The sequence below is a fragment of the Chelonia mydas genome, chromosome 2 (assembly GCF_015237465.2).
Source record: "Chelonia mydas isolate rCheMyd1 chromosome 2, rCheMyd1.pri.v2, whole genome shotgun sequence".
NCBI lineage: Eukaryota > Metazoa > Chordata > Testudines > Cheloniidae > Chelonia > Chelonia mydas.
In genome coordinates this window covers 71062901-71086835 of record NC_057850.1, presented here as the reverse complement: position 1 = coordinate 71086835, position 23935 = coordinate 71062901, and the positions used below count along the sequence as shown (strand labels likewise).

The 23935-nt window shown below is 39.2% G+C and overlaps 1 long non-coding RNA gene across 5 annotated transcripts in view; it reads left to right on the top strand.

Annotated features, from left to right (window-relative positions):
• LOC122464475 overlaps window positions 1-23935 on the top strand; it is a 250274-nt gene that overhangs the window by 50093 nt on the left and 176246 nt on the right. For 4 of the 5 annotated variants that reach the window (XR_006288547.1, XR_006288551.1, XR_006288549.1 and 1 more), the window contains exon 3: window positions 21000-21160. This is a non-coding gene — a long non-coding RNA (uncharacterized LOC122464475). Of the gene's footprint in view, window positions 1-20999; window positions 21161-23555; window positions 23863-23935 lie in introns of those variants that run through there. The other variant, XR_006288550.1, reaches the window with a different exon arrangement.

Sequence of the window (23935 nt, the reverse complement as noted above, 5' to 3'; positions counted from 1 at the left end):
AACCACTAATAACTACTCTCTGGGAACGATTTTCCAACCAGTTATGCACCCACCTTATAGCAGCTCCATCTAGGTTGTATTTCCCTAGTTTGTTTATGAGAAGGTCATGCGAGACCATATCGGAAGCCTTACTAAAGTCAAGATATACCACATCTACTACTTCCCCCTATCCACAAGGCTTTTTATCCTGTCAAAGAAAGCTATCAGGTTGGTTTGACACATTTATTCTTGATAAATCCATGCTGACTGTTGCGTAACACATCATTATCTTCTAGGTGTTTGCAAATTGATTTCTTAATTATTTGCTCCATTATCTTTGCAGGTACAGAAGTAAAGCTGACTGGTCTGTAATTCCCCAAGTTGTCTTTATTTCCCTTTTTATAGATGGGCACTATATTTGCCCTTTTCCAGTCTTCTGGAATGTCTCCCATATTCCATAACTTTTCCATAACAAAGATAATTGTTAATGGCTCAGATATCTCCTCAGTCAGCTCCTTGTTAATGGCTCAGATATCTCCTCAGTCAGCTCCTTGAGTATTCTAGGTTGCATTTCATCAGGGCCTGGTGATCTGAAGACATCTAACTTGTCTAAGTAATTTTTGACTTGTTCTTTCCCTATTTTAGACTCTGATCCTACCTCATTTTCACTGGCATTCACTATGTTAGACATCCAATCACCACCAACCTTCTTGGTGAAAACTGAAACAAAGAGGTAATTAAGCACCTCTGCCATTTCCACATTTTCTGTTATTGTCTTTCCCTGCTCATTGACTAATGGGTCTACTCAGTCCTTGATCTTCCTCTTGCTTCTAATATATTTGTATAATGTTTTCTTGTTACCATTTATGTCCCTAGCTAGTTTGATCTTGTTTTGTGCCTTGGCCTTTCTAATTTTGTCCCTACATATTTGTGTTATTTGTTTATATTTATCCTTTGTAATTTGACCGAGTTTCCACTTTTTGTAGGACTCTTTTTTTGAGTTTTAGATCATTGAAGATCTCCTGGTTAAGCCAGAGTGGTCTCTTGCCATACTTCCTATCTTTCCTACACAGTGGGATAGTTTGCTCTTGTGCCCTTAATAATGTCTCTTTGAAAAACTGCCAACTGTCTTCAACTGGTTTTCCCCTTAGACTTGCTTCCCATGGGATTTTACCTACCAACTCCCTGAGTTTGCTAAAGTCTGCCTTTTTGAAATCCATTGTCTTTATTGTGCTGTTCTCCCTCCTACCATTCCTTAGCATCACGAACTTTACCATTTCATGATCACTTTCACCCAAGTTGCCTTCCACTTTCAAATTCTCAACCAGTTCCTCCCTATTTGTCAAAATCAAAACTAGAACAACCTCCCCACTAGTAGCTTTCTCCACCGTCTGAAATAAAACATTGTCTCCAATACATTCCAAAAACTTGTTGGATAATCTGTGCCCTGCTGTGTTATTTTCCCAACAGATATCTGGTTAGTTGAAGTACCCCATCATCACCAAGTCCAATGCTTTCGATGATGTTGTTAGTTATTTAAAAAAAGCCTTGTCCACTTCTTCTTCCTGGTTTGGTGGTCCATAGAAGACCCCTACCATGACATCACCCCTGTTTTTTACCCCTTTTTCCCCTACTCAGGGACTTTCTTATTTCTATCTCAACCTCAATGAAATAATGAATTAATGAATAATGAACCTCAATGAAATAATGAATTCACACAACTGTGGCTCTTTTGGATAATGTTATAGCTAATTTGGCTCCTGAACCACTGAGGTCTGAGTAACGGCTGGTGTAAAGTAAGGATGAAATAAACTGTTGTATGTTAAATACCAATTTATTTGTAAAAATAGATTTACTAAGATTTAACCATGCAGGTAATTATCTACCATATTGTTGTTTTCAAAAGCACTAATTTGGCAGCCCGGGAAACTTAAACCCTTTATTTATGGGTAGTGATACTGGTATGCTCAGTTTCATTTATCATGTAAATATTTGCCATGTTTTTTATGCTATTTTGTAAAGCAATCCTTGAGCTATGTGACAGTTATAGTACACATCATGAAAACAGATGTCCGTTACATGTCATATTTTCTTGTACTGAACTGAGACTACACGAGTTCTGTTCTGGCCTTTATTTCCATGATCCATCCCCATTTGGGATCTGATTAGTACTAGGGTTAGAGGTGCAATGGGAGAATTGGAACCTTTTTCATTATATTTCATGAAAATAAGAACACATGTGGGACCAGATGTTAGGCTCCGCTCCCCCCACTTGGCAACACTCCAACCCTAAGAAGGAAGATGAGGATTCCCCTGATGTAGCAGTGGTATATAAGTAGCATAGTTGCCCACCCCTTGGTAGCCCTCAACATAAGGCGAGTATGATCAGGAAGAAGGCAAGGTTGGAGTGCTGTTTCATTAGCATGATCTTTGACTTTGTAACAGCCCCTTGTCACCCATTATGAGCTGGTTTAAATTACAGCTATCAGTAAGTTGCTCTAACTTCTGCTGAGGGGCTAAACTGGCTTGCCTCAAGGCCAGGAGTGCATAAAGGTGGTGTAGAGCCACCTTTACTACTGCCTTAGGACCTGTGACAAGTACAGCTTGGCCAGATCTAAGGAGCTGGACTATAATTTCCTTATGTCTTCCCTCTTAGTTAGCCACAATGTATATATATAATATAGGTCCTGATTCAGCAAGCATACTTAATTTTGAGCTTCAATGGGACAACACATATGCTTAAAGTTAAGCATTCATTAAGTCCTTTGCCGAATCATGATCATATACAGCAAGCAACTATAAAACATGTGGCTACTATGGAGGTTCAGTGTCAAACTAAGAGAATGAAGCTGAAGTGATCTGCATTTCCCCCCAAATCTAATGTTGAAGTTGTAGCTCCAACTCAGAATTATAGATATTTAATACACACTACAACATAACTGTTCCTGGGGCTTACAAACTCTCATATGGGAGCTCTTGACTGCGAAGAGTGAACAAATTAACCATAGACAGACGTGACATCTACGGGGAAAGAAGAATGCTAGGCAAAGGTTGTCTAATTAAGATAAACCAAACATAACTGGGATTTAACTCAGGTGGTACCCCGATGCAAGGGAGATTGGGGCAATGCAAGTGGATGGATTAGAAACTGTTTTGCTACTTTTAATGTCATTTTTACATGTGAAAAGGTTTTGGATCGCATTTTTATGTGATCCAAAACCAACTCTAGTTATCGAGAAAACATATTTTATGGCTTGATGTCATCAGAATTTATGCCTTTATTTTTGCATTTTCCTACAAAATTTTGATGCTGATAATTTATAACCATCAGACAGCACTACATGAAGAATTAGGAAAGCTTCTCTGAACTGCAGGATACTTTCCACATCAAAGAACTTCAGCAAGAAATAGGATTCTTTTAAGTAGTATTGAAATATAAGGGATGGGAGTAGTTTATTATCTAGGATGGGCAGCATCTGTTTGTCTCTGTCGTATTTGAAAGATTACTTTTGTGATGGAATAAGTGCACTACTTCTTCTTTTGTATGGTGATAGTGAAATAGTGAATGCAATGGCGTGACTATAGTTGGATCTCAAGGTCTCTTATCCAGTCCAAAGCAGAGGGGGTAGCCATGCGAATGGCTGTGACACCTCCAGGAAGAACATAGATTGCACAATCATCCGTAATGTGTCTGGCAGTTTGCACCACACACAGTTGCAGTTCGGTGATTCCCTCACTTTCCATCTATGGAGTAAGTATGCCCACCTTCCATGTCAGGTGCGGATGTGGTGTACAGCTGTCCATATGCACTGTGGGGAGGAGAAGCCTGGTACTTGCACAGTTGGGTTGTTGATTAGATTTTTGTTTGGAAAGTCGGCAGTCACTCAGGCTTCAGACCATCTTCTGTGAACATCCTTACCTTCTGCAAGGAGGGCTGTGGTCTGAGGCCAGAAGATTTTTCTTAATTTTGTTGGTGATAAGGGGTGAGGGGTGCTCTAGGTCATGGTGGAGCAGTAGTGTGGTGTTTGCCATGATCTTTAAGTACTCGCTAACTGTTGTGTACTGACATCTAAATACTTGAAATAACTTTGTACATAGGAGTTGCCTTGCTGGATCAGAGCAGCAGTCCATCTAGTCCACTGTCCTATTTTTGACAGTGGTGAGTACAAGCTGCCTCAGAAGAAGGTGCAAGAAACTCTAAAGCAGGAGTTTATGGGCTAATTGGACCCTCAAAAAAGTTTCTTTCTAATCTCCATAGAGGTCGGCTTAAATTTAATTCCTTAAAATTAGAACAGATAAATGCAAACTGGGGTGTGACGGGTTTGGTCACAGAGACCCCCTTGGGACTGTCACCTGATGTGCTGAGACTACCTCTGAGCCTGTTTTCCCTGCCAGTTTGGGCCTCCAGAACCTGTCTTGTTGAGCTAGAGATGCTAATCTGCTGCAACACAGACCCAGAGTCTGTCTCACGCCCCCAAAGCTGCAGGCTTAACTTAAGTGCTTAAGAAGTGCTGCTGTCTCCAGCACCCAGACACTCAGCTCCCAATGGGATCCAAACCCCAAATAAATCCGTTTTACGCTGCATAAAGCTTATACAAGATAAACTCATAAATTGTCCACCCTCTATAACACTGATAGATATACACAGCTGTTTGCTCCCCCAGGTATTAATTGCATGCTCTGGGTTAATTAATAAGCAAAAGTGATTTTATTAAGTATAAAAAGTAGGATTTAAGTGGTTCCAAGTAATAACAGGCAGAACAAAGTAAGCTACCAAGCAAAATAAAACAAAACATGCAAGTCTAAGCCTAATACAGTAGGAAACTGAACACAGGTAAATCTTACCATCAGAGATGTCCCAATAAGCTTCTTTCACAGACTAGACTAGTCTTGGCCCAATCCTCTTCAGACCAACGTTATGCTTTATGGCCTGGGTCCAGCAATCACTCACACCCCTGTAGTTACAGTCCTTTGTCCCAGTTTCTTTCAGGCATCTCTTTGGCGTGGAGAGGCCATCTCTTGAGCCAGCTGAAGATAAAATGGAGGGGCTTCCATGGCCTTTTATATTCCCCCTCTTGTGGGTGGAAACTCCTTTGTTCTTCTGTGCAAAATCACAGTAACAAGATGGAGTTCGTAGTCTGCTGGGCAAGTCACATATCCATGAATGATTCATTGTTTACATGTTAGTTTGAACATTCCCAGGAAAGCTCAGGTGTGGATTGGCATCTCCCAAAATCCATATCCCAATATGCCTTTCTCAAGAAGCTGACCAAATGCTTTACTGAGGCTACTTAGAATCAAACAGATTGAGATACAAGTACATAGCCACTATTCATAACTTCAAATACAAAAATGATACACCCATACAGGCAGCATAAGCATGACCAGCAAATTATAACCTTTCTATAGACACCTTACTTGTCCTCTTTTGTACAAGATTTGGTGCAACTATAGGACCTTGGTTGCAACAATAATCTATACAGTCACAGTTCATGTCAATAACGTTACATGGGGGATTCAATTAAAAAAAGAGCTGGAGAGTGATGTGGGAGGTGATATAGGAGATGTACGGCCAAACTGAACATAATTAAAATCACCTTCATGTAGTTTTTCTAAAGTAGGGAGAGCTGGAGAAATATGGATATTAAAAGGGAATAAATTTCAAATATAATAGAGACAACATAATGCAAATAATCAGAATACATTTCAGAATCATCATTTTAACAATGATAATATGGAGAAGTTATCAAACTAAGACAAACTCTATCCTGAGACAATTATGTGTTCTAGTCTCTTGTGTCTTAATCAATACACAAGTTAGTGCATGAAATATCATATTCAAACTGAATATAGCACAAATTGTAATGCATTTAGATCTACAATTAGTTTTTTTCCTCTGGAACTTGACTCACAGCTTATCTGAATTCAAAACTACTGCTTTGTCAACCTACATCTTAAAATGAATAAATAAAGTTTACATGGTGGGGCAAATCCTGTTCCAATTGACCTCACTGGGTATAGCTGGGCTTTCTCTTATCTCTTGGTCTGGATGACTCCAGGAAAATAATAACAATAACAACAATAATATAATACAACAACAACAATAATAATTAATAAATACTTTAATAATAAAACAACAATAATGTTTAATAAAAATAATTTCTTCCTTTGGTCACAGCTAAGAATGACTCGGTAAATGTGTAATGACAATAATTCCTCAAGCAATTATATCCTTCAGGCCTTTCCCTTAAGGTAGCCAGCAGTGGAATAACAATACACAGTAAGCAGGATATTCAGAATGATAAAGAAGAGGATTTACTTCAAAACAACTTCCTCATTAACTCCACAAATCTTGTTTTGTATGATTTGATTCACTCATAGTATGATGTCTTTATACCAAGGCTTATTTTCCTTACTTTGCCTACTAAATAAAGTCCTTTCATTTGATTAACTGTCAGAAATTATTATCTAAGGCTGTGACAAATAGTCAAACTCATTCAGGTTTATGATTAATTTCTTTTAACAAGCACAGAAAAGATTTCTGTGGTAAACAGGGATCAGTGTCATCTATTTATGTGTTGCTATGCTAATCTGATTGTTTTGGGTACAATCCTGGTTGCTGATTTTAAGTTTCTGTAATAAATTGGCCAAATCCTGACTTCACTTACACTTTATTCAGGCCTATTGATTTCAATGTGTTTGCATGGCATAAGAGAGCAAAATGTGACCTTTGACACGACCAAACTATAATTTTGTAACCATATGCACCCTGTAAAAATACCAGCATTAATGCAACATTTAGAATGAGAACCCAAACACATGCAAGAGTTGGGAAAGAAACATCTGAAAGTCCTAAACAGTCATCCTCAACATCATCCCCTTCTGTATATACTTTAAAACATGACAAAATCATTCTAAATTTATCAATTAATACAGTACATAATAGAAATGGGACTTTCTTATAAAGCCTTATGCAGTCAGAGACCATTGCAGAAAATACATTGTTTTGTAGACATTGTTTGATGTTTAAGTCTCAATAAGATCTATAAAACAAGCCAAGTTTGAAGAAAAGTAGTTCAGTAGATTTAAAGCAATGAAATATGAACATTGAACACAGTGATTGAACATAATTGTCTGAGAATTGGATGCTTAGCTAAATTTCACTTTAATGATTGGAATTTTGATGAGTGTACAAAACTGCTGGATATAAACTGTTACTTTTGTTTACACTGTTGTATAATGGTATGGATGAACACAGCACAACCACATTGTAGGGAAGTTTTCTCTATATGTATGCCTATTCATGTTTCTGTCTTGGCTTACATTGAATTTACTGTGTTTCATAGTGTTGTGTTTGTAATAATATAGTTGGTTGTAATATGTTGTGGTTAATGGATTCCATTTTCCAAGATGGTGTCAGGCCTGAAGGAGTGAATAACAACATAGACTCCATCTTTGCTACCCTCCTTCACAGACTTTCACACCCTTTTTCCTTTGGGGGGAAGCAGAAACTGCCTCTGAGGAAACTGGCTCAAACTCATTGGAATTGGAATTTTCGGGCCACAGAGGCTACAAAAGGACTGTGCACCCTGTCAGTCGGCCTGTCTATCAGAGAGGCAGCCAGTAACTGTCACTTTGCACAGGTGTCGGAGGATTTCTTCACCTGCCACCTGATCCATATTATCAATCGAGACATCTAACACCTGAGTCTAGGTACTGGTTCCTGGTTCCAGTGACTTGCCTATATCATTGGTTCCAGGTTCCAGCTGTGAAGGTCCTGTGTTCCTCCTGTCCCCAGCAGCCACTGGAAGGCAGTTGCAGGTCGAGGATCCAATGCACCCTAGCAGCAAAAGGATAGACAGTTACTTACCATCAGCAGCTGTGTTCATATCCAGTTAATCCGTTCATCTCGCAAGGGTCCAGAGGAGACTTACATGTACAGTTTTAGGGTTTTACTTTGTATTTGCCATGGGTCGTTCGGGGACCGGGTTTCAGGTCCATTTTGGGACAACCACAAAGTTGTTTTACTGTTTATCTGCTTTTTCACGCCCTCCCTTATATTGTTAACATTCCCTCAATAAGCCCCAGTTTTGTTTTCAAAGTACATCATTCTGTCTAGTCTTCTGTTACTTACCTGGTGGGTTGTGGGAGGATTATTGGTTACTTACTCCCTAGGTGATCGAGATACTGGTTTGCCAGTCCAAGAATCTGGCCCTGTTACTGAAGAACATGTAACAGCTGTGGCAACCACGGCAGGACTGGCAGAGGAGTAAGTACCAGCATTAGCCGAGTATCTGCCAGTCGGCTTGTTTTGATTTTGTCTTTTCTGTACCTTATTGTCTGCTTTGTGGTTATGTTTGGTCCAACGACTCAGGGAGGGAAACCCGCAGGGTTTGGGATCGGCGGCTGCGGTGAACCGCCAGGTAGTTACCATTCTCCCACTGGACAGGCAATTGGATCTGGTCACCCCTTGAGGTTGCCGGGGGACAGTCCCATCAGCCTTGTTGGCTGACAGGCTCGTATCAGTAGTGGCCGGTGGGCATTGGCCCATTTGGATTTGGAAAGGCTTGGGTCCTAGGGAGCAGGCTTGGCCAGCCTGACTGCCCGTAGGGGCTTGGTGAGCCATGACGCAGGTTGGGTGATACTCTCACTACAGTGCTGTTGTGAAGTGTTTCAGCCCAGGGTGTCTGAGAGATGCAGACTGCAACCAGGGTTCTCAACAGGGCCTGGGGGTTGGCAGTTTGTGCCCCAGCTGTAAGCGGCTGGTGGGCTAAGGTAGGCCCACACGTCTGGGAGTTACCTGTTAGTACCTTGTACTGGCTGGTGGTAAGGTGACATCCACATGGAGAAGGTGTTCAGGATCTCGGGATGGACACTGCAGCTTAATAAAACTTCCCTGGAGTATTGTCTCCTTATTTGGGAAAGGACATAACCCATGGGAGGAGGAGTTATTCTCAGTGGAGGATGCCCTCCAAAAGCTTGGACATACCTGGGAGTGGTGTATGATGTACAAGCCACTGCCCAAGAGAAAGGCACAAAAGACAGCATTGTTGTACAGGCTGGCTATGGTGGGGAAAGAACTTGATAGGCAGTTAAGCTGCAAAAGGAGGCAGCTACCCAAGGCAAATGCCAAGGCCAAGACCAAGCCCAAGTAAAGGAAAAAGATCTTGAGCTAGAAAAGCTGTCACTTAAGCACAGTGCAGCTGCTGCACAGGTCACTAACCAGACTCTGCAGCTGACTCAGCTTGAAGAACAGCTGAGGGATTTAAACAAAAGACTGGTAACACCAGAAAGGGAAGGATTTAGCCTCAGTAAAAAACTGGAGGAATCATAGGCCACTGTGCGTCAGCTGATTAAAGAAGTCAAGCAGTCTGGGGAAGGTATTGTAAATCTTGATGCCTGTTTTAAAAGGTTACAGGAGCTCAAAGATCAGCTTCAAAGGTCACAAGGAGTCATCCATGCAATCGAAGCTAGTCCTCTAGCTAGTTGTACTACTCATGGGCCAGAGTCAGAAGGGGAAGGCTCCGAGGGTGAAAAACTACACTCACCACCTGGCTATTCTCCACACATCAGTGGTATTGGCTCTACACCATCAGCCCCTGTTAGCCACGAGGAGAGCCAGGAGGGGAGGCAATGCCCCCCATATGCCCCAATCACTACCACTGCAGTGCAATATGGCCCAAATTCGCTGCCTGAGACCAGGTATGAGATCAAAATGTTGACACCTGAGCAGGCAAGAGCTGTTGGAAAGCAGATGGGCCCTCTCAATAGAGAGAACACACTTGACTAGCAGCACTCCTGGGCTTAGCAAGGAAGATATCATTACGATGGTTAAAGAGGGTATTAGTACAGATGATTTCAATGCATTACCAAATGAAATCCCGATGGGTAATGTGGCAAAAATGGTGGATATCTATATGGGTATCATTAAGCTGTGATGATGTAATGAAAATCTAATGGGGAAGTTGTATTCAGAGCGGCAGAAGCCTTCTGAATGACCAGAAAGATACTTAAGTAGGAAAATACTCCTATATTGGTTAACAGGACTTTCCCCTCTGGTAAACGGGTTTGCCATGCCTGACACACCAGAGTTCAGGGAAATCTATATGCAAGGGCTTTTACCAGTCTTAAGACTGTCCATGGGTCCAGTAAACCACTGGTAGTGGGTATTAAAAAACTGGAGGTTACGGCCTGTGCAGCTTATAAACTAAACAAGGAGGCTTATCCTGGGCAAAGTAATAAAAAGAAAATAGCAGCCCTTAGTACCCCTGCTGCTAAAATGCCTGACTTCCAGAACAGAAATCTGAATAGCAGCAGCTATAATTTGAACTGCAAAGGGAAAAATCCCTTTGATCAAGGAGGGTTTGCAAATCCAAAAGACATGAAAGTGGATGGCCCTTACCAAGCCACTGCTGATAAGCTAAAGATATTTAGAACTATGCTTTGGAAAAGACTGCTAAAATACAAGTGAAAAGCTCAAATTGATGGCCTACCAAATGAGGAGCTGTTTAAAAGGCTTTCTATACATGAAGGGAATGGAAAGTCAGGGACTGGTGCCCACTTTGATCCAGGGGCACCACCTCAACATGCATTTTGAAATGGCCAAGCTCTCCCTCCCCCTGGATTTGTTGTCCATTAAAGAATGACAATTGGGAAAGGCCAGTAACAACCATCACACTGGCAGAAGGGTTTGGAAAATTACAGCAGGAAATGCTGGTGGATACTGGGGCCTCCATGTCCTTGATTTGTACCCGAGCTGCTCCACAAGCAGGAAAGATCCCAGTAAAGGAGATGATAACTCTGGAGAGCTATAACAAAAAGGAGAGCATTATTCCATTTACCATACCATTACAATGTACTGTGGGCTCTCTTATAACACAAGCCTCACTGGGACTGCAGGCTTTAGATGGCTATGGAATTCTTGGAGTTCACATCCTGAAGGATTTAACAGTAATTGTGGACCTACCCAACAAGATGCTTTGCATAAATCCTAATGAGGAGCATGGACTGAGGGACACAGAGTGAGTGCTCTGAAAGTGCCAACCAAATTGGACATACCTATCTGGGATAATGATGTGATGCTGGTTATCAACAGACACTGGGAAGTGTTTGCAAAGGATAAGATGGACTGCAGGAGAATTGATGCTGCTATTAGAGTGGAAGGTCCAGACCCTAAGCCCCAGCATCAGTACAAATATCTGCTGGAGGCCAAAGAAGGCATCAGATCCACAATAGATAAAGTGAATAAACTGGCCAAAGAGGCAGCTCTATTGGGACCAGGAAGACTTTGGAAAAATGCTGAGAGTGCTATCAGCCAGATCAACCTGGTTGAAGTGTTCACCGGAAGACCAGTGAGGACCCCAAAGCTTTGGTGGATCCAAGGAGGGGTGCCACTGGATCAGTACAGGCCCAGAGTTAATATGGACCAATATATCAGGAACATGTTGGAAACTATCAGTGAGGTCCAAAGACAAGTTGCAGTAAACCTTAAGTGCGATACACGGAGGTCGACTGTCATCTGAATAACAATCTGCACTTTATTGAATGGGATGTGGGGGACAGAGTGACGTACCATTTTTATTCTGAGAAACATCACTCTCTAAGGCCTCAATGGGTTGGACCAGTGCTCATAATTAATAAGGCTAGCCCTACAACTTACCAAGTTGAAATAAGGTCTGGCAAACAAAAGATGTTAAAGTGGTTTCACTCCACTCAATTAAAGAGCTGGAAGGGTAGGAGTGAAAAGGATGACAATAACCACCTTAAAATGTGCCACTAATTTGTGTTTGTCTTCCTTCTCTTGTAGAAAGAGAAAGATGACTTCTGAATCAGTCTACCTGTATATAGTTCTACTGGGATTTTCATTAACTTGTAATGCTTGCACTTTTGTAATAAGGGATAACAAACATTAGTATTGCAAAGTAAACGATTCTCTGCTGTACAAGTGGAAACAGCCAGTGATTGAATACAATTATGATGATCTACCTGATTCTGCATATGATGACCCAGGTCTGGGGCTAAAAGACTTAGTGAAGTCTGACTGCCAGCTACAGGTGCCTGATTCAGTGCTAAAAGGAGTAATTTCAGTGCATGCATATGCATTGCATGGGTACTGTTATATAGTGTGGAAAGAAGAAAAAGGAAATGCATCTCTTGCAGCATTCACAGAAAATAACAATTGTACCCATGACCCCATTATAGAGAAAGGAAGTCAAATAGGTTTCATTCAGAAGCGTCAAGGACAGTGCACCTGGCTCTTTGATGATTAGGTCCTTGTAGGGAGCTCAAGGGACGTTGAAGATTTAGGTCCAACAAAATGTGTATACCTCCAAGGGCAAGTACCATCAATGATAATACCTAGAAATTTTATAATTGCACTGACTTTAGGAATCCAGCACTTTAATATAACACAAACCAAGCTTCAGATGTATACTCCATCTAATTATTACTTAGTCACTTTATCGTGAACTAGTTGCATAAACAAATGTTCTATTCCCAAAGACATTGCTAGGTCTAAGTTTTGTACATTTGCTTCTAATGAAGATGTTTTTCCTATTCATTGTTATGGAAATGTTACTGTTACTGTTTTGTCTAATGATTCTGGAACCTGGTATATCACTGGACCATATGGTGTCAGGAAAACCTTTGAGGTCCAGGTAGTTCCTAAGCCATATACCAGTAAAACAGGCCCATTTTGGGGCAACCACAGTTGTTTCACTGTTTATCTGCTTTTCCACACCCTCCTTTATATTGTTAACATTCCCTCAATAAATCCTAGTTTTGTTTTCAAAATACATCATTCTGTCTAGTCTTCTGTTACTTATCTGGCAGGCTGTGGGAGGATTACTGGTTACTTACTCCCCAGGTGATAGAGATACTGGTTTGCCAGCTCAAGAATCTGGCCCTGTTACCAAAGAACACGTAACAACATAGGGCTGTATGGCTCAACCTGATCAGGGTGACCTTGTACTGGAGCGAGTTTCAGGAAGAACTACACAAGAACTAGTCTGAAAGGAAATGGGAAACCACAGTCAATTATCTCAAAATAAATAACATAGACTTATTCTACCATACGGTTTTCTATCCATTTCCCATTACTATATAGATATAGTCCCACCCTTGTCTAGATTTGGGCATGTTATTGAAGACAAAAGGAAAGCATTTATGTATAGGCATAGCCTTGTAATATTTACAATAAAAAAGTTAAAAACAAAGAAGAGTCTTTCTCATGAGAGATCTGGCACTTATGCTTCCTATCCAGCTGGAAATACCATAAGAGCAGCTTTTCTTATGGTAATTCATAAGAGTAGAATGAGAAAAGCTAAAGTGTAAGAAAATGGAAAAATGAAGGGAAAAGCATCTGACTGCTTCAGAACCTCCAGTTTGAGTTCAGTTATATTCCCTGGTGAAGGTTTGGGGTGAGGAGTTATTCTCCTTGGAAGCATTTCACCTATCCATACAAGAGCAAGCTTTTTACAAACAAAACCCACAGAAGACAACACAGTGACAGCCATATCTAATGATGCTAAAAACAGAGGGACCAGACCCCCAGGTAGTGTAATGTGACATAGTTGCACTGGTTTCAGTGAAGCTGTGCTAACTTACAACAAGCTAAGGATCTGTCTAGAATCTTTAATCATGGGAATTCAGTTATAGTTTTAAAGCTGTCCCTGTTCTGTTGCTCCAACGCTCCACTTTCTCACATACCTGTCTGATAATGTTCACTATATTTCATAATGTTGTGAGCCATAACAAAGTGCTTAGTATTGCCCTGGTCTGCAATTGCAATCTCTGTAATTCACTTCCCCTGCAGTTTCAGAATCAGAGAATCTTAAAAGGTTATATCTACCAGGATCTATAACTGCCATCTTTTAAAACAGACTGATCTCAGTGCTCAAGGCAACAATTAACCTCTGTCCATTCAACATTCTGGTTAAGCCTTTTCCAAGAGGGATTATCCACAGTTATTTATTTTGCTTTTTTTCAACATTAAAGTCAAATAACTCAAGGGCTGCAAAGGACTTTTCTGAACATTTTAGAAATCACACCAAATCTTTGACTGTCAGAATTGGAGCTGGGCTAGTTATTAAAATTTACTGAGAGGTGAAAGTTACCATTTGCCACTCCACAGTGCGTATGGCAGTCATCTTCTCAACACAGGAAGAGCTGATTATTGCTAGTATTTGGGATGGTGAATGTTGACATTTTAAGGGACTCACTATGAATAGCTATTTCATCCATTCAATTACCTGTTTGTGCAGGTTATAAATTATTGATCTCTGTGTCCAGAAATATTATTGATGACCAGATTTGGACTTTGTATTGAAGCCAGTGGCAACATGACTTCAGTGGGGTCAGGATTTCACACCTTAGGTTCCCCCCAGGGTTCACCTAAGAGATCCCAAATACCTGTTTGCTGCCTACAGGGAAATAATTGTAATCTAGGAAGAGCTTACTGTCAGAATCTCAGTCCTGGCACAATACTTCCATAGAATTTTATTTTATTTAAAGTGTGTGCTTTTCACAGAGAAGAACCCATATAAAAACTAACCTTGAAATTTCTTATTTCTATCGCAAGGTATTTGAATTTCTCAATTTTTTTATATTGATTCCAAACTCTGACACAGTTTATCTTTCTCCTCACCTTGGATAGCAACACATAGCTACTTGTTATTTTCACTTGAGTTAGAGCCAGCCCAGGACAGATGCTTGGCATTAACTCTGCACTCTGGTATCCATGGAAATCACAAATTCTATTAAACTGAGAATAGTCTACAACTAAGATTAGATATCATCTATTCAGTTGTCTTCTTTGGTTATTTATAACTCGGCAGAGAATGAGCTACTGTACTTACTTGCTGACAGTAGGACTCTTATTTAAACTGAGACCCTGAAGTGGCATGAAGGCTTACTCATCATGTCTTTTTTAACTGCAGTCACTATTTATAGGATCTTTCCTCTTATACTGTTATTACCTATCAACGCCACAGCTTTCCTGATTTTCAGTGCTTTTCTTGTTTTTTCTGTCTCTAGCTATCATTATTTTCTATGTGGAGACTTAATAATTCCTTGTGTAGAATTTTATTTTAAGATCTTCCCTTCTATAGCTGCCTGGCTTAGTTTGACTTATTTCCCATAATCTCCATGACCTTCTCCAAATATGATGATGATTCCTTTCAGATTTCCAGTTATTATTGACCTCAATGTGTCATTCATCTTCTGATATGCCTATCCATGAATTAACTTGGCCAATATACATTACCAATGATCTCTATTGTCTTCAGTGTCTGCTTTTTCATTTTACGGGGAAGTATATCTTTTTAATATCATCTGGCTATGATTTTTCTATCCTATGTATTTTTTCGGATCTCATTCAAGCATGTCCTGACAATAAATCACTCCAAATAAAAAGTTATTTTGCAACTAGAAAGTGAAGCAAAAAAGTTCAGTGTAGAGAAAACAAACAAACAAGAACCCTCAAACGCTCTTTAAGTTTGAGAACCTTGAGTTTTAGCCAATAAATCACTCAATAGCTTAGATTTCATGCTGATGTTGAAAGTACACTAAATAGCCTCCAGTCTATTTATTTTATAGCCCTCTTTGCCCATACTACACTTTGTAGATAGAGCACAAAGCTGGGAATCAGGAAACATGGATGCTCCTCCTGACTTAGCCACTGACCTTGGGTAAGTCACTTAAACCTCTCGGTTATCCCACCTGCAAAAAAACAGAAATACTAATGATTACCCGTCTTTGTAAATCACTGTGAGATCTATGTGAGTAGAGTTCTAATTAGGTGCAAAGTAACAATATTATTATGTAGCTGTTTTTTGCTGAAGATGCAGGAGAAGATGGATGAAAATATGATATAAGCTGTACATAGAGACCTTTGTTTTCTGTTTTTATTTTATTTTATTTTTCCTGGGAACTTATTGGTGTTTATTACTACAACAACAAAACAGGTGAAAATTGGTGCAAAATATAAATAATTTCTCTGGGTAAATATCAGGGTCTATTTTGGTGGACAGAAGGATGGAGGGGAAAATTAATTAGATTAATTCTTTGATGAACAGAATTCAATGTAGTTTGCTGCAGAACTAAAACAGAACTCAAAACACAATGCCACCTCTGAGTTTAAGAAAACAATATATCTCTAATCCCCAAATAAAACTTTTCATTTCAATAAATAGTTTACTGTTGTAGATTTAAAACTATTAGCCTATAAATATTTACAATTAACAATTGGGCTACACCATTTGCAACGCATACACACAACTTGATCCCTTTCTCCTGTTTTTGTTTTTTTAAATCTTTGTTTTTTTAAATGTATTCTAATACAGATTTTCATTTTCTTCCCATTTTAGTGTGTCAAATCTTTAAATCATTATCTGCTAATAGCTTGAAATGTGTACATGGTGGGTGTGAGATTCATCAGTACGTTCAGATGCACATGAACTTCAGAGCTCGCGTGCGTGCCTGTTTGTTTATTGTGTGTCTTCTAGACTAATACTAATACATAGCCTTACATCAACAGGCAGCTTTGCATATACACACAGACTAATGTAACATCAAATGTATTTTATTTTCCTAATATCTATGTATCTCATCCAATGTATTTTATTTTCCTAATAAAACAAGTTTTCTTTATATATTTGAATGATAAAAAAAGTAGAGTGAAAATCAGAAAAAAAACCTTTTTGTAAAACCCGCGACTTTTTTTTATAAAAATCAGTTTAAACTGAAAATGAAGGGGCTTACCTGTACAGTAATAATAATAGTATCTATAGTAAAGTGCTTTCTAGCTGTAGATTTCAAGGGAGGTAAGTATCATTATCTGCATTTTACAAATGGGAAAATGGATGCTCATCACTGCTGTATGAGAAGATTGAGTAAAGGGCCAGGATGTTAAGATGCCGAACAAAAGAATTATATTTTTCCAATGGTACAGATCAACCTACTTCCATTTTTGGCACTTATAATGTATAGAAGAACCAGTCATTCTTATTTATTTTTCTACCATTGTCTCCTTGTGTATGCCAGATCCCATCTAGCTAGGATCTAGACAGGACCACCTATTAGCAATACTGAAATGGCAGGATGGCCATAACACCCAGGTAGATAATCCCTGATCTATCTATCTATCTTAAAAACTGGGTTAATTTAATAAAACTGAAATTATATTTAAATTTTTTAAATATATTTGAATTGTTGACTCTTGGCTAATTAGGAGAGTCCACTCCTATATTTTATAGTTACAGAACTACTCAATTTTGTTTTGAGGTCCTCTTACCCTAAATTTCTGAGAGAGCACAACTATTGCTGGGAGAATTTTTTTTCAGCAAAAACTGTATTTGTTATACCTCTTTTGTCTGTTGATGACACAACATGATTTCTACAGGTATTTTTTCCATGTTCAAAGTGATCTCAGAACTGTATTGTACAAATTTAATTAAGGTGATAGACTGCTCAGAAATTAACAATGAGTATTGCATATTCATAGTTCAGAATTTGAGCTATTTCATTGGGCATATAGGTCACATAGGGTGTTTTTGTTACCTGATTAGCAGTGTGTAATTCTTAGAATCAGGTTTCCAGTGCAGATACTCACAAAAATGAATTTGAAACTTGTTTCTCCAATATTTGTTTATCCTATCCTATTTCCAAGCACATCTTGTGCCAGAAAATTCCCTGTGCTAGGTCATTTAGAGACACAAAGGCTAGAAATCAAATGTATATTTCTCCCATAGGTCAGATTCACATATATTGTATTTTAAAAACAATCACAGTAGTTGTCTTTAACATTAAATGTTTACCATACTGTAGCATATTGTGCTATATATTGCAGTATACCATAGTGTGGTATCCATTCTAATATAAATATAATAAATACCATGGCAAAGTCATTATGTGTGAATAATAAAGGAAAAGGTGTGTGGCTTTTTAAAAATTATTAGAATTACATTAAATACCTGTGTATGTATGTGATGAATGGACTTGGGGACTAAGGCTTCAATGGGAATTACAGAGATGTTTAAAGTAAGGTACATGCTTAAATAATTTATGGAATCAGGATTCAGATGCCTCAGCATTTTTATCCTTATACAGTATAACAGTTGTTTCATATAATTTCCATGAAAAAGCTTTGCAAATTTGTGGATTCACTACTGGTACATCATAATCAAAGGCCTGTTCATTCTATGTGCTGAGGGCCTTCTGCTAGAGTATGCGTACCCTCAACTTCTACTGAATCATCATACCATAAGTTAATGGGAGTTGAGATCACTCAGGACCTTGAGGGCTTTTAATTATGCAGTCTCAGTTAGGGTATCCATAAATTTACATGGCTTTTGTAATGGAAGTTATAGGAAACAACCTTCATGCTTCAAGGATTTTAAAAAATGAGGCATCTCATTCTAAAGTGCCAGTTCTATTCAACACACTCAACATGCTGTATGTATGATAGCTATACTAATTACAGTATAACATTTTTCTTTAATAAGACATTCAGTTGAACATGTGGTTGCTGAAATGATTCTTCTGGAGCATAGTTAACAATATCTAACTGAAAATGCTTAAAATGGGGTTACATGTTGCCACTTCCCTCTATTTCTATTAATACGGTGTCTTTTTTAAATCTAATTTATGTGTTGACATTTATGTGCTGTGTAACCTAAATATTTGTTGGTTGTCTTTTGAGATTCAATTTTGTACCAACACTTTTGAAGTATCCATACTTTATCTTTTCATTTGCTACAGGATGTCAAACAAAGACATTTATGCCATGGTTTACAGTTTTGCCACAAACTAGAAAAGCCAGACCACAACCTTAGTGACATATGATGGGATAACGTTCTTAAAATGTGTAATAACTTAAGATGAGTAGTGTCACAGTTCAGGGCAACTTCCCGTTTGTGGTCCAGCAAGGGCACATACTCTTTTAAGGGCTTCTGGGTCCCCAGCCATCACCTAAGCAGGCCTGCTCTGCTTCTACTCAGTCTACAAAGGCTATAAACAGTGTAATTGCCACAATTATAACTTAGCACACAGCTCTTTCTAAGCAAGTAGTTTTACTTAAGGTAAAAGCATTACAGAGAAAACATATTTAAAACAATAACAGAACCTGCATGTATAAGCTTACCAGAAATGAACCCATCTTCAACAAGGGCTCTGGCCTGTGAACAGACCTGTAAACCCTAGCAAGGGGTTTTCCTGTGGTCACAAGTTTATTACTGTTTTGGCTCAGAACAGCCACACCCAGGAATCTGAGAGTCATTCTTTAATTCAGTTAAGGCCTTTTTGATCTTTCCACATGTAACAGATGATCAGCAGACAAAAAGTCCCCTCCTTCTCACAAATCTTCAAAGGCTGAGTTCTTGCATACCAAGAGGAGTTTATAATTGTATACACCTCCCCCTATAGTCTTCCTGGGAAACTCGCTTAACTTTAAAAAACTCATTTTTGTTTCAAATAGTCCTTTGGAGCTCATAACACTTCCCAGGGTTTTACATTATTCAGGTCTCCTCCTTAGAGATGTTACACACATTTGCATTTTTAATATAATGAACTCCTAAGATACTTAATTCAATAAAGTTTGTCCAGGATGTTGTAGGAAATTGTCATATCACTAATAGTAATTGCCATGTTTCGTAGAAATAGTTAGCTAATCTAATTAATTGCTTCCAGAGGAAAAAAATGATGCATGACACCACCATTGCCATTGCTGTTTGCTGAATGAGTTCCAGAGTTCTCATCTCAAAGGAATTATCAGGTTCTTAATTTAGCTGTGTTCAAGAGCCAGCTTGACACAGAAGTATTTCGATAGATAAACTGTTCCTGTGAGGAGCTCTTTTAGGCTTCTTAAACTGAGGCAAAGTGTGTTTTTTGTAATGCATGATTTTCTAATATGTAGTGTACAGGACATTCACTTTTTGGGAGGAAATTTTTAGACTTTTTCTTAATACTTTAATACTGAACTATCATGTTGGCAGCTACAAAGTGGTAAAGCTGTATATATAAATGTTACAAATATTTAATTTTAATTAAAAGTACACTCATGAGATTTTCTCTCTTCAGAGGTACCATTTGTGCACATGAATAAACCCAACACCCTCTCCTCCCCCAAAGCCACTATTTTACTGGTCTTTAAATTCCTCCTTAAAGATTCATCTGTGCCATGATATATATAAAACATTTCCAGCTGAAAAGGGCTAGACAACAGGTGAACTAAGACTTCATCTTATTGTACAATAATTTGCCTACTTCAGTGCTTCCTCATTCCCTCCTCAGGCCCTGTTTGTTTCATCCACATTTTACATTTTATCATAACTTAGATGGTGAGTACTCTACGAAAGAAACTTGTCTGTACAGCACCTACATTTGGAGGGTCCTAAACCTTTACTGTTGCCCTTAGTGCTATTGTAATACAAATAATAATGATAGATGTGTCATGTATGGGTAGAGAGCAATAGAGTCTTTATTTGTAGGTTGCCAAGTCAATGCCATTTTAGGTTGTTGCTAACCAAAAGTTGCCATGGGATGGCAGTTTAATGTCGCAATTTGGGGACTTTGGTCTGGTTAGCAGTGGCCAAAAACGGCAGACACAGTTTACCAAATTAGATAGTTCATTTTCCATGGTCCAGTTTGCCCTATTGCCTCATGTTTTCAGGTAAAAATTGAAAAAAATAATATGGGAAACCTTGTAACCTCACTGCGAATGCTCCCACCTGTTCTGGGGTTAAATACTGGGTTTTAATCTCTAAGGTTGTCAAGGGGATGCTTCTCATCAGCGTGAGATTCACACACAATCAAAATACCATGCTGCCTTCCTCCATCAGCAGTACCAACAGAAAAAAACATACCCTGGCATTACTCCACTTACTTTTCTTGAGGCTTTGAACTCGCAAAATATCAGTGGTACAAGTTTGTAATTACCCGGTGTGACAAGACTGTAAAGTACAGTGTTCTACTTTCAGACCAGCACGGAACTTGTTAGAAAATCTTGATTGTTTTTTTCCCCCCAGAACAACTTTTAATTCTTCTCCTAAGGGGAAAACAGGATGGCATACAGAAGAGTCATTGCAAATCTGAGCTTCCAGTTGCTGCCAGTAAGTACTTTTTCTGCTGTAACAGAGCTACTTTGGAACTGTTTCAAAGAACAGACCTTCATCTCTGCTGTTCCCAGGTAAAACACACTTGGATTTTAAAGAACCTCTCATTCTCCTGTTATAAATAATTGAACATGTTGGATTATTAATGCACTTTTATGTCACAATGCGCTGACATGCATGACATGACATTGGCTATATTTTTGTATAACACGTAATGTAAATATAATGAAAATTTGCCTAATCTGGGCAGGTATCCTCATAGCAGCAAAGAGCCTTATCCTGAAGACATCCCAGAAACACACAGCTACAGTAAAATATATCATTTAAAAATATAGAGATTTAAGAAGCACTGTTAAAAACTAGGTTTTTACTGTGTAGTATTCCCCATACCTAGATAAAACACCTTTTAATATTATGCCTATTATGAGTGAGAACCAAATAGCCCTGATACTCCCAGAGCTTCAGACCTCAAAATCCAATAGTACTCATGCTACACGATCCGCTCTTCTTTCCACTCTAGATGAGGGTTATTCCATTGAGGTCACCATTATTCTCTGTTTATGTTTTGAGGGTGGTCATCTGGGCCCAGATCCACAAGGGGACTTAGGTGCTGTCTCTGGCCTAATTAATATTTAACAATTTAATTAAATTGGAATGGATTCAACAAAATAGAATGAGAGAGAAACCCACATCAGAATATCCCATGGTCCAGTGACTAGGGCACTCACCTAAGAGGTGGAGTATCCCTATTCAGATCCTTTCTCTTCATCAGGCAGATGGGAGACCTCAGTTTGCTTCCCCCCCCCCCCCCCCCCCCCCCCCCGGCCCTTGTCCTGGGTGAATACCCAAACCATTGGGCTAAAGTTTATAAGGGAGGCCAACTCTTCTCTCCTCCCCCTCCCCATCTCCATCTCCTTTTGTGTAGAGTTAGGTGTACTCAGATCAGGCCCTGGGCGGGAAGGTAGTCATCGCTCTGCCTATCTTGTGGCCCGTGATCAGACTTAGGCATGCAATAAGTGTCTGGGCAGCTGCCTGAGACAGCAATGCATATGCTCAGTACCAGAAACTTAGATGTCTTGGGAGCTTTCACAGCAAAAGCATAGGCACCGAGAAAGTTTAGGTGCCCTCAGGGTTTAGTGGCAGCCAAACAGAGGTTTTGTGGATCTCAGTGATTTCTAAAACTGGGCTTTCTGTGCTTCAGCCCCTTTGTGCACCTGGCATCTGAGGCCCCATCACTGGGGACCATGTGAGAGAAAGCTGCTACCAGTTAACATAACTGAGGTGGACACCTTGGAAGAGGAGGTTTCCCCATTTAAGTTGTAATCATAACATAAAAGTATGTAGTTCAAACAACTGAATGGAAAGAAATAGTTGTGACTAGATTGGAGTGAAACAAGGTGAATGAGGAAATTTGATGGAGGGTATGGAATGAGAGCTGTAGTTGCAAGTCTCTAAGGCAAAGGGATAAACTGGAGAGTGTGAAGAAGCATAGAGGGTAGGGAATGTTTCAAAACTATTTGGAGAGAACAAATACGGGCTAATATTTTGAAAAAATGTAAGCTTTACACATAAGGGTTTGGCAACTTGATGAAGTTTGTGGAATAATTAGTGTCACAGGAAACAAGTGTAACGAGTGCTGGGCTCAAAATACTTTCACTGAAGCAAGTAAAAATGCTAATTAGCAATTTACCAATCAGAGCCATTAGCCCTATGAAGGGTGAGCATGAATGTGAGCTGAACATCACTCTAGCCCTGGGAATTTACTGTTAATATTTATATCTGTATTATAGCCAGATCTCAGAACCACCCAGCAACCTGAGCACTATTGAAAAATCTGGCCAGTTTAAGTTGGTGCCCAAATAGGAACTGAGCTTTTTTGAAGATCTAACCTCAACTGAGCACTCTGGAAATCTTGCCATTTCATTTACGTTATGGGACAGGCTTCCAACAGCACAAACTCCTCAGCAGAGAGGTGTCGGTTTTGTTGAAAACCTGTCCCATAATGTCAGTCCTGATCATTATTTTTATGGGCTGAAATATAGCCTGTTAAGATTTTGGTAGAAATTGTCTACTTCTGGTTTTTAATGATCAGATACTGTATCATTGCATCCACTTAAAACTTCAGATCCTGACTATCTGTATTAAGAAAGTCTTCTGACTTCACTTTGTGCACCTGGTTACATAGCTCTTCCTTTATATACCTGCCCTGGGTTCAGGAATCTATGAATCTCACATTTAAATAAAAGAAAAAAAATAAAAATGTACTTGAAATTAAACTCAAAAACATAAACAAACTGGAAGTAATCTAATTAAAACTTTATTAGGATGAAAGTGCAAAAAACTAACTTGTTGCATTCTTTCTTGTATTCTTAACTCGCTTAATTTAAAACAAAACAAAAACCAACCCTGCAATTTCGCAGATCATTTGTTTAACAAGAGTTAGTATTTTGCTTTGTTTTTATTCTGAAGGGTTCGAGATCAGTGTTATAAATACAAGAAGATGCTATTCTGAACAGGTTACTTCCCCTTCCCACACCCCCGCAGTCAAAAATTCAGATGGTTTTCAGTTCTTGAGCTACATGTAAGTAATAGCCAAAGAATTTGCAAGGTCTTAGAAGCCACACAAGCGGTGGCATGATAATGTTTAATAGTGCCAAAGAAGTTGTTACAGGCTTTTGGATCATATCTGATTTGAAACCATCCCTAAACATTAGCAGCAGAGTCTCAGCCTGCAAGTTGCTCTATATTCGTACACTTTGTACCCAAGAAGAGCCCCCCTGAAGTCACTGGGTTCTAGTGTAGGCAGGTGTCTGCTGATTGGAATAGTTTGCATGATTGGGGCTATGGAC